Here is an 11,453-nt window from a genome sequence, read left to right as displayed (position 1 = left end):
AACTCAAAATCTCAATTTTATTAATGAGGAGTGGAATCCACTGAAAATGTTAAGTTGAGAAAACTTAGTATAGTGAGTTGGGCATCTACTGAGGTAACTAAGACCACTGTGCATGTGTCAGTAAACACACAAACACACATAAATAAAACATATATATATATATATATATATATATATATATATATATATATATATATATACATATATATACTACTTTAATATTATATTTTAAATAATGAAATAAATATTAAAATATTTTCTTTAGCCCCTGTTTAAGATACATTGATTTGATAATACCATTGTTTCTTTATTATATTTCGATAGTTTTTCAGATATCATTTGATTGACATCTACTTTTTACATCTTAATCTTAAACTGCTGAATGTCTGTTGACAATACATGTTCAATGAAGAGAGAGAGAGAAGAAAAAACCGCCAACTGCCATAAAAGAAGCAGAAGAAGAAGATAAAGAAGAAGAAGAGATTCAAATATCCGTCTACCACTGCGCATGCGCACTTACGCATGAGAGAGCAATTTCGCGCCGGTCAACGGCAGCTCAAGTGTTTCTGCAGAATGCCGTTTACGTCCCGCACCACTTAACCAGGTAAGACTGTGTATGTTCAGTGCGTTAGCTAACGAGCTAGTCAGATAACCTGTTGATTTTTAATGCCAACGTTAACATTACGAAGTTTATAACGTGACAGACACCAGCCTACTTTTCACGTGTTCATAACGTCATGTGTAATTTTACGATAATGACCCGCTCGTGTTAGCTAGGTTAGCTAACATATTCCTGCAGTGCTTCGCAGTACTTTAGCGTTGGTGGCGTCGGGACTGCCTCTAGACTAGAGGCTCTAGTTCACTCTTTAGTTACCCGCGCGTAGCATTCAGGGGCACTAGATAGCGCCCAGGACCTGGACGGTAGTGCCGTTGGCACCTGTTCGCCCGCAGGGACCACGCGAGTCGCCCGCGAGGCATGTTCTAAAAATAGAACACATTTTGAGCTTCGTCAAAAATATATTTGTTTTTATCAACCGACCTGTCTACATGGTCGCGTTACAACTCTTCTCTGTAACGCCATGCACACAGACACGGCGGGCACACAGGTGAACACCCAGTGGACAGAGAGAGCAGCGAAAAATAAGTTGCCTGCTTTTCACAATGAGATGCAAACTGTTTTGTATGTTTCTAAAAGTGCAACTCTGCAAATAAGTGGATTTAGTGATATTGTATTGTCCAAGTTTATTTTTTTGTGTCATGCTCCAAATTTATTTTGTATTATGTCAAATTTTTAATCTTCAATTTGTATTTTTCAGATGACAGATGTCCTTGCCTACAAAGTGTACAGCTCTGCGAGGTCGACCTTTCATTGTGAAGGAGAAGCCGGACGGCTTGCTAAAGACATGTCTGGTAAGACCAATTTGTCATTAAGGTTGCACATTGAGCAAGAACACACTAATGCAAACTTTCATCAAACCCTCATTTCTACTTCACTGTTACTTTGTTAATCCATCTAAATATTTTAATAAGTGTAACTTTTATAGTTTTTAATTTTATGTAATATCGCCAATACTGGCAATGTTACTGTAGCATCAAGGTTACAAGTGAGTGTAATGCCTGCATCACATGCATTTATTAACAGCAATTCTCCTTCAAATTTACTGGAAAGATTTATAATTCCAAGCCCAAATTGGTCATGGGTTTTGAGAACGATGCATATACACATTTTGTCAGTATTTAAATTACAAAGTTATTCTGTCAGTACATTTTGAAAGTTGAAGTACACTTTTGTTGAGCTAATCTTTTTGAGAAAATAAAACAAAAACCTTTACATCACCCATTACCCTTTGCCGCTAATAAACTTTAGGGTGAGAATCTGGCAGATTTGGAATGGTAATGTCCATTGTTTTATGGCAGATTTGTTCCAGTTTAGGTTTTTGTCACTTATTAAATTAAAGGGAGCCTGTACCGTGAGAGCAAATGTTTCCCTGTCTTTTGATCAATTTATTTAATTTAACAGACTATGACGATTTAAATACTATAATACTAATGTGTAGGAGGTGACTCTTGTATGAAAGTTTTATATTTTAGTTTTCAAAATCTGCATGAAAATGTATTTTGGCTTTTAAATTGTATTGTTACAGAATGAGAAGGAAAGATGAAAACTTAAGAGGCTGTGAATATTTATTATTGTCTCTGTATGCTTGTTTTTGTGTAGAATACAGACCCGAAGGAATCTTATGTGAAAGAAGTTGAACTGGGACTACTTGCTGAAGATGACGTTGGGACGGTCCGCTCAAGTCTGACAACACTAAGCATCGCCCTGATTATTGAGACACGGATTGTCATGGATGATATATGCGACATGCCAACTGCATTTGCCCTTTTGTTTGGACTCATCTATGCTCTCAACCTGGAGTATCCGAAAGACATGAGGTACACCTTCGAAGTAATTCAAAAGTTGTTCATGAACCTTGGTACCCAGTGCTCTGCCCGGGTTCGGTCCTTAAAAAACAGTTTGCTCAAGTAGCCTGCCATATGTAAACCCCACCTATGGTCTTGGCTGGATTTTGAGGGGGGTAAGAGTTGAGGTTGCAGTTGTCTTGTTACAGACAATACATTTTTTATGTCCATTCATTGTAAAAACAATATAACTATGTCCCACTGTTGATAGTGTACAGTGCCCATAATGATAAACTGATATTGGAATCAGCATTGGTACTGTGTATGTTAAGAAAGCATAACTTGTACTAAATTGTTGTTTTTTGCATCTTAACAGTTCTTGTTAAGATATTGCAGTTTTAAACAGTAACTGGATGGATAGATGCATGGATGATGGATAGATGCATGGATAGGATAGGTTTTAAGCCGTTTTATACCTCCCACCAATGGGCTTGACTAGACAGTCTATTGTTACAACAAAATAAAAAAAATGTTCCTGAATAAAACTGCAACCTGCACCAAAACCATCCTCAATCAGACCAGTTTCAAGGGAATGCCATTGTCCTTCTGTGTTTTATATATGTTCCATCATATACAATGTCCCAAAGCTTGTATCAAGGCCTTGATTTTGGATTTCATTTTTTTTTTTTTTTTTGCAGCCATTTGGATTTAATGTCTATGTTCAAGTGTTGACACCTGGAATTTGTATAGTTATGCAAACAAATGTTTACTTGTTGTTAATAAATATTTTGTGTTTGAAGAAGTTTGTTTTGTTTCACTGTTGACTTTTCCAAAGAAAATGGTGTACATTTTTAATTTATTTAAATGAAGGCAACGTTGCAAAGAATTGAGTGTACTCAACTAATGGGCAGTGAAATTTAGTAACGGCACTTTAAGTTTGAAGTAAGTTTTCTCAACAATAAATTTAAAGTTACGTTAATTTATGTTTTCAATCTACAAGAACACACAATTTCAAGTTTCTCCAACTTAATATTTTAAGTGTTCTGAACTTAAGTACATGAGTAGATGTGACTATCAAATCAAGTAGTGGTAACTTAAATACATAAGTAGGTCTGACTAGTAATGTTACGTTTGACAAACTTAAGATAGCACTTTGAGTGAACTTCTTATTATAAGTTGACACAACTTAGTTGAGTGAACTCAAAAAGGCTTTGCAGCTGGTTGCCTCACTTTTTTAAGTTGACTCAACTTTTTTTTTTTTAGAGTGTATGATAAAATATAATAATAGTAATGCTCATTGTATCTTTATAGACTATGCATTGCTACAATATTTAATAATACCATCTGCAGCTGTGAATGCTTGTCTAATCCCCCAAAAAGACCTCCATCTCTCACTTTATCAACAAAATGTCCTCTGTACGGTTCAACGGTCCCCGGAGGCCGATGTGTGATATCGGCCGTGTGGATACATTTGACTTGATGTTTTTTTTGTAGCTCTGGCACCACAGGACTCAAAAAAACTGGCGTGAAGCGATCATTAAACTCTTGGTGGACGCACAGGACGGGCCCGCCATGACGGTCCACCGGCTGAGAGGAGACAGGCGGCGCCCTAATGAAGTGGAAATGCCAAGTAAATGTCATAAAGCTGAAATATCACAGAGTTTGAATTTGAGTTAATTACAAAAACAAACAGCTTCGTGATCAAAGACGTGTGATCTATTAGAGCGAGGGGAGGGGGGGGGCTGGACCCGGGGGACGGGGCGAGAGACCTGCAGTTTATTAATATGGATGAGGCTCGTTCTCTCTCTTTAGTTCTAATTCAGTCTCATTTGCACACTTAACACACACACACACACACACACACACACACACACACACACACTCTCACGTCTTTGTCAGTCCAGTTCCTTTCACCCCCCCCCCCCTCCCCTCTGCATGTGTTTTCCCATGAGGGCCCCCAACAGCTGTACAACACTTAATTATATCCACGATGAAGACATTAATTTACTCAGAGAGAGGGAGAGGAAGAGGAGGGGCGACACAGAGTGAGTGTTTGTTAATGATTATCTCTTCATCACTCCATCCTCCCTTTCGTCAGATCCTGCGCTCTTTGTTGCTCTGGAAATTTATTTTTCCTCAGGAGCTTGCTCTGTTGTCATGGAGATAGCTCAATCGCCATCCCACGCCTGTTATGAATGAATGAATGAATGAATGAGGACTGATAACAACATGCACATGACAACATGAAGATCAAGGTGGCAAACAAATGCATTAAAGAAACTTTAAAAGTAGCATCAAGGAGAGACTCCTCTGGTTGTATAGAAGTCTATGCTTCATGTGTTAAAGCTGCATTCTCTCTCCTGACCACCAGGGGGCGACTCCTCTGGTTGTATAGAAGTCTATGCTTCATGTCTTAAAGCTGCATTCTCTCTCCTGACCACCAGGGGGCGACTCCTCTGGTTGTATAGAAGTCTATGCTTCATGTGTTAAAGCTGCATTCTCTCTCCTGACCACCAGGGGGCGACTCCTCTGGTTGTATAGAAGTCTATGCTTCATGTGTTAAAGCTGCATTCTCTCTCCTGACCACCAGGGGGCGACTCCTCTGGTTGTATAGAAGTCTATTTTTTCCAGGTTTATTCCTGTGAAGTTTATTATTTTAACATGAGAGGGGATCCAGCAGCCATCATTCATTTACCACCTGCTGCTTCTTCTGCTGTGACATACAGACGCGTCAACTGGTCAACAACAAACGGCTGTGTGTGTGTGTGTGTGTGTGTGTGTGTATATATATGTGTGTGTCCGTCCAGATAAGATATGAAGCAACATTAGCAACAGTCGTATTTCAGAGAAAGGAAATGGTATCGAAATACTGATGGTAAAGGTTTTCAAATCATTAAAGTGAGTTTGCTCAGACACACACTCACACACACACTCACACACACACACACACACGCACACACACACACACACACACACACACACACACACACACACACACTCTTAAACAGAGTGGAGTTGAGGGAGACAAATCACCTCTCCGGTCCTTCACAGCAGGAGACAGCTCTTTGACAGAAGAACAGAAATTGTCACACAACAACGCTCTAACACACACAAACACACACACAGACATAAATACAGAGGTTCCTCACGAGACTCCCGGGTAGGGTGACGAGCGACAAGCTGTCAGTGTGTGTGTGTGTGTGTGTGTGTGTGTGTGTGAGAAGCTCTTCTTAATTAGCGAGCTATCCTGATGACAGCAGACGAGGGTCAAACTGTGCTGCACTGCTCTGAGTGTGTGTGTGTGTGTGTGTGTGTGTGTGTGTGTGTGTTCAGGAACGTTGTTTGACTTCTCTCCTTTCGTGACAATGTCTGAGAGCAGAAAACACTCCCTAATCACTTCTGAGACACACACACACACACACACACACACACACACACTCGGTTCATGATGCGTGTTGATGGATTGCACCCGGGCTACGCAGAGCTATAGCTGCTCTTCCCTTTCTGTTCCTTGTTTGTTGAACAGATGCTTCATAATGACACAAACACGCACACGCACGCACACACACACACACACACACACACACACACACACGCACACACACACACACAAACCTGGAGCTGCTCCCCTTCAGGGTGGACAGGAAACAGCCTCGGCTGCTCGTTCCCTTAAACAAAGACTTGTTGCGACTTCTGAAGTCTCTTCCTCTGCAGGATGGAACGAGAGTTTCACAGCTCTGGTGACCTCTGACCTCTGACCTCTGACCTTCAGCTCATGGCGTCCTGTCAGCTGCCGGCTCTCCGTCCATCCCATCATCTGGGAACACGACAGTAAAAAAAGAGCTGCAGCTGATTTGTATGGAAGCCCATTCATGCCACAAAAAATAAAAAATCAGATAAAAAGTCATTATGAGATATCAGATCTTAATTTTTACTTTATTTCCTAATTTTGACTTTTTCTCTCATAACTCTGACTTTTTATTTCATAATATTGACTTTTTATCTCATAATTATTACTTTTTATCTCATAATTATTACTTTTTTACTCATATGTATGACTTTTTACCTCATAATAATGACTTTTAAAAAAGATTTTGTGGCGTAAAGGGGCTTCCATAGTTTGGCCCTCGAGGCAGAGCTATTACATTTTTGCAAATTTGACTTAACAGAAACTTCTTTCCACGAATGTACACGTCCTCCATAATGAATGTTGTGCAACGCGACTGCTGGAAAGAGAATAAAGAGAGCTGTGTCGTGAAGTGATTAACCTCCATCTTCAGCCGGCATGTAACTTGACCAACACTAATCCATTAAACTGTATTTCGTGAAACTAAATCGCTTTTAATTTCCGACATTCGCGGTCGGACAGATTGACAGTCAGGTGGGGAAACGCAGCTCTCGTGGCGGCGGCCAAAAAAACCTTCTGGCCCGAGTCTTCTGGTCCTGATGCCCCTTCTGCCGTCATTCTTCAGCTACTTAACGCCATGAAGAGAAACAGAATAAAAAGAAGAGAAGAGGGCCATGAGGCTGCAGTAATGGGCTTGTAATGGACTATAAAACAGCAGTAAAAATCCACACACTTACCCTCACAGGCCACATAACGCACACACACACACACACACACACACACACACACACACACTCGCCTTGTCTCTGTCTGACACACACCTCCTCCGACTGGCATAGATCAAACGATAATGGTAAATAAGCCGTTGGACAAAATGGAGGGAACCATTCATGTACCGTTGTGTCTGGAAGTATTGCCAGTGGGATTTTCTGTCTGTCAATAACCGCGATGCAGAGAAGCATCACGGCAGAACACCAGCGGGGGTCGATTGAAGCGGACAACAATCGCACACGGACACACACATCTCTGCAGCCGTGATGAAAGAGTCTTTGAGGGATCGTCCTCCTCACTACACCTTGTTTCCTTCGCTCCTTCTATTCCCACGGAGTTCGCTGTGAGGACGTCCACTCCATCAGCGCAGCCGCCAGAAAAACAAATTGTTTGGCGTCGTACGTTTCTGCAACACAACCGGACGCGAGGAACGTCGACATTTCTGCCCCGAGAAAGTGGCTTCATCCAAATGTTCCACGTCGTACCATCAGGTGGTCCAAACAGTGGGTTTGAGCATCAAAGGCACGCGGTGGAGGTTAGAAAACACAAGGTCATAACCTTGACATTTTTCAATGAAACTCCTCGCTAACGTGCCAATCTTTGCTTTATTGGGATTTTTCATTGAGATTTCGAGTCTTGAGCTCAATACCTCTTGCAGAGAGGGGTCTTACAACTCTGTCGGTTGTTGTTCGTTCATTGTATTCGTGGTTTGCAGCAACGCACAACGCCAACATCTTTTTTCTGGCGCCTCGGCTGAATTTTGCAAAATTCTGTATTCCAGAACCGTTCCTAGTATTTTGAGCAAACAAGATCTTTGGTATTGAATAAATAAATGAGTTGTTTGTTTAGCTTTGAATGAAATAAATGGATGTAATACTTAATATTGGAGCAAATAACTTTGCTAAATGGATATTTCCCGCTGTCTTGTGTTGACGCAGACACTTGTTAGCATTTCTGTCTTTAGCGAGTTCAGAATCCAGTCGGTTCTTTGTTCTCCTCCAAGGAAACGTGTCAGTTCAGATCCTCACGTAAATACATAGCTATGAAATCTGTTTCATCAGAATCAGCCACATGAACGTTTACCGCCGTTCGTTTATTCAAGACGTCCTCACATCTCACGCCGTCAGAGTCCCGAGTTGATTTGGTTCCCTTTGAAGCAGCGGCACAAAACCTGCTGGCCGTCACTCCAGGTCCACCCTGGCAGTGCTCTCGTGCCCGCATGCAGTGCCCTTTCACTGCGGAGGAGCTTCCATCTGGACACTCAAGAGCTGCAGAGACGGCTTTTTCTTTTTCTTTCATCTCCACGCATGAATCTCTGTGAATCTCTGTTGGGATCACGGTCCCTTCTCTTTCTGAGAGCCTTCTCAGTTTGGCTGGACGGGCTCGCTCGAAGAGTTCCTCGTCTTCCAAACTAGCTCCCCTCTGTAGCAAGCTAGCACTGCTGCTAGCTCCCCTTTATAGCAGGCTAGCACTGTTGCTAGCTCTCCTCTGTTGCAAGCTAGCACTGCTGCTAGCTCCCCTTTATAGCAGGCTAGCACTGCTGCTAGCTCCCCTCTGTAGCAAGCTAGCACTGCTGCTAGCTCCCCTTTATAGCAAGCTAGCACTGCTGCTAGATGTGAATACTAAGAATGGATCGTGGTTGGTGGTCAACACCGCAGAAAAATTAATGCCTTATTAATCATCTAAGACATTAATCAATGATTATACATCATCATGTAGGTGAATACTTTAGCATGTTAGCATAAAAACACGCACAATTTGACCATGCTGAAGTGGTAGTAGAGTCATTTACATAGACTTCTATACAACCGGAGGAGTCGCCCCCTGGTGGTCAGGAGAGAGAATGCAGCCTTAACACATGAAGCACAGACTTCTATACAACCAGAGGAGTTTTCTTTTATCTAATAGAATCATTTTTATCGATTCTCTTCTCAACCTAAATGGCATAAAGTCGACTTAAAAAAAAAAGAAAAAGAAAAGATGATTGGTCGCTCGCCTCTCGATTGGTTTTCTTTTCATCCAGAGGACAAAGAACCAAATCATCCCGCTGGTTGAACGTCTGAGGGAGCAAGCGGCCGAGCTAATGGAGCAACAAACGGCGTAACGACTCGGGGAACCACAAAGACGCGACACACTCTGAATTCCCGTCAGCTCGCCCCGCTGCCTCCGGGCTCCCGCTGCCTCCGGGCTGCCGCAGACTAAAAACCTGCCGCGTATCATCTTGTCTCACAACTGTCGCATCCATCTCTTCATCCTCCCACCCACCTTCAATAATCTCAAAGCAAGCCCCCGGCAGCGAAGTGGAGAAAGATGGCGGCGCTCCTCCGGCCGCGGGCCGGACATCAAGAACCAGACGCTCCACAATTTCAGTTTCCCGGTGATCTCTGAGCGTCGTCTACCTGCGGCCCGGAGAGCGAGACGCCAGCTCGGGACTGAAGCATCCCTCGTTTCTGGAGGGCGGGATTCAATTTGTATGCCTTCTGAAACAAGTGTGTTGTTCTTGTGTGTGTGTGTGTGTGTGTGTGTGTGTGTGTGTGTGTGTGTTTGTGTGTGTGTGGCTAATAAAGCTGACGGCACTTAGAGTAACTCTCTTTAATCAAACCAGTCGCTCAGCCTTCTTATGCGTCTTCGCTGCCTCATTTCTCATTTCCTATTTCCCTCCGTTTATGAACGCTCGGGGGGGGAGAGAGAGATCAGAGAGAGAGAGAGAGAGAGAGAGAGAGAGAGAGAGAGAGAGAGAGAGAGAGAGAGAGAGAGCAAAGAGAGGCGGGAAGGAGGAGGTGAGTGGTTATTAACCTTTTGCGGAGATGCCACTCTGTTGATTTTTCTCTCAGTTTTTAATCTTACACTTCAACTAATTAAAGCCATCACACACACACACACACACACACACACACACACACACACACACACGTGCACACACACTCACACACACGTGCACACTCACACACACGTGCACGCTCACAGAGCTACGGGCATTTCTCAGCCTGCTAATTAAAGCATCTGTTTCTCTCTACCTGATCTCGCCGGCGTTGGCCTCGCCTGCTCTTCCTCCTCCTCTTCCTCTCCGTCCTGCAGCCTTCGCTCAGACTTGAGCAGCGACGTCGTCGCTTGTTTTGCGCCTCGACTCCCCTCGAAGATGCAGATTGATTCGGGGGTACGCACCCAGAGTCCTTCACCTTTCTCCCTCTTAATTTGTGACGCATCCTCAGCCTCTCCTCATCTCCTTTTCCCCGTCGTGACATCCTCTCATCCCCTAGAAAAAGAAAACGTGTCTTTGCTTTAAGAGTTTTTTTTGTAATGAGCCTGTAAGACATGTGAGGAAGAGCTGCTTAACACACTTACAGGTAATTCCTTTTGAGATGATCAACACGAAAAAGGATTTCCCAGCATGCATTAGGGCAACCTGGTTACTTGACAGCGTCTCTGGGGGGCATCCACGCGGGGTTTAGTTTGTCTTTTTTTTGTTGTCGTGGCTAATCAAAAGAGCAACATGATGAAAGAGGGTGTCAAATTTTATTGCTGACATCCATAAAAAAAAAAAACACAAAAAACGTCGTTGTTCCTCTGGCTGAGAACAACATGGAGGAAAAGAAGCGTGTGATATCCGTCACGTAGCGTTCTCAGCCTTTTGAAAGGGATCACACACACTTTGTTTTATTTTTCATTTTAAGGCTGCTGCTCGTGTGAGCCGAGGACTCCGGGTTGCCGGGCAGAATTCAGCTCCAGCGTGGAGGTTCTCGTGGAGGCCGGTCTCTCTGAAGGTCTCGTCTCAGGACGAAAGCAGTTTCACTCGCCCCTAAAGAGAGAGAGTTGAAGAGGATATCACTGAATAGTCTGTGTGTTGTTTGAGTGACTGTTGCTCCACTGCTGTGACGCTGCACAGGCAACAAAGCATCATCCCTCACATGAAGCCACCTCCACCTGGACTTCACTGTCGGATCAAGAACTTACTGACGGAACACATGTAGAGTACAGAGAACCAAAAGAGCAACCGAGTGGTTTCACATCAACTTGAGAAAGGCCTCTGGTCTCGTTCTAGACACCCTCTGGTCTTAGTCTTAGTCTAGACACCCTCTGGTCTTAGTCTTAGTCTAGATACCCTCTGGTCTTAGTCTAGATACCCTCTGGTCTTAGTCTGGTCTCGGTCTAGATACCCTCTGGTCTTAGTCTTAGTCTAGATACCCTCTGGTCTTAGTCTTAGTCTAGATACCCTCTGGTCTTAGTCTAGATACCCTCTGGTCTTGTTTTAGATACCCTCTGGTCTTAGTCTAGATACCCTCTGGTCTCGTTCTAGATACCCTCTGGTCTTAGTCTTAGTCTAGATACCCCCTGGTCTTAGTCTAGATACCCTCTAGTCTTGTTTTAGATACCCTCTGGTCTCGTTCTAGATACCCTCTGGTCTTAGTCTTAGTCTAGACACCCTCTGGTC

General features: G+C 43.2%; 1 long non-coding RNA gene across 1 annotated transcript; it reads left to right on the top strand.

The window, feature by feature from the left end:
• Nucleotides 1–511: 511 nt before the first annotated feature.
• Nucleotides 512–2,388, top strand: LOC137788460 (uncharacterized). The gene is made up of 3 exons (XR_011077745.1): nucleotides 512–604; nucleotides 1,317–1,410; nucleotides 2,219–2,388. It is a non-coding gene; the product is annotated as an uncharacterized lncRNA (long non-coding RNA).
• The last annotated feature ends 9,065 nt before the right edge of the window (nucleotides 2,389–11,453 follow it).

Source organism: Clinocottus analis, unplaced genomic scaffold, assembly GCF_023055335.1.
Source record: "Clinocottus analis isolate CAN_PGR_092001 unplaced genomic scaffold, fCliAna1.0.p SCAF_10, whole genome shotgun sequence".
In the NCBI taxonomy this organism is placed as follows: domain Eukaryota; kingdom Metazoa; phylum Chordata; class Actinopteri; order Perciformes; family Cottidae; genus Clinocottus; species Clinocottus analis.
The sequence above is the reverse complement of the archived record's forward strand: the minus strand, read 5'-3'. Positions and strand labels throughout refer to the sequence as shown.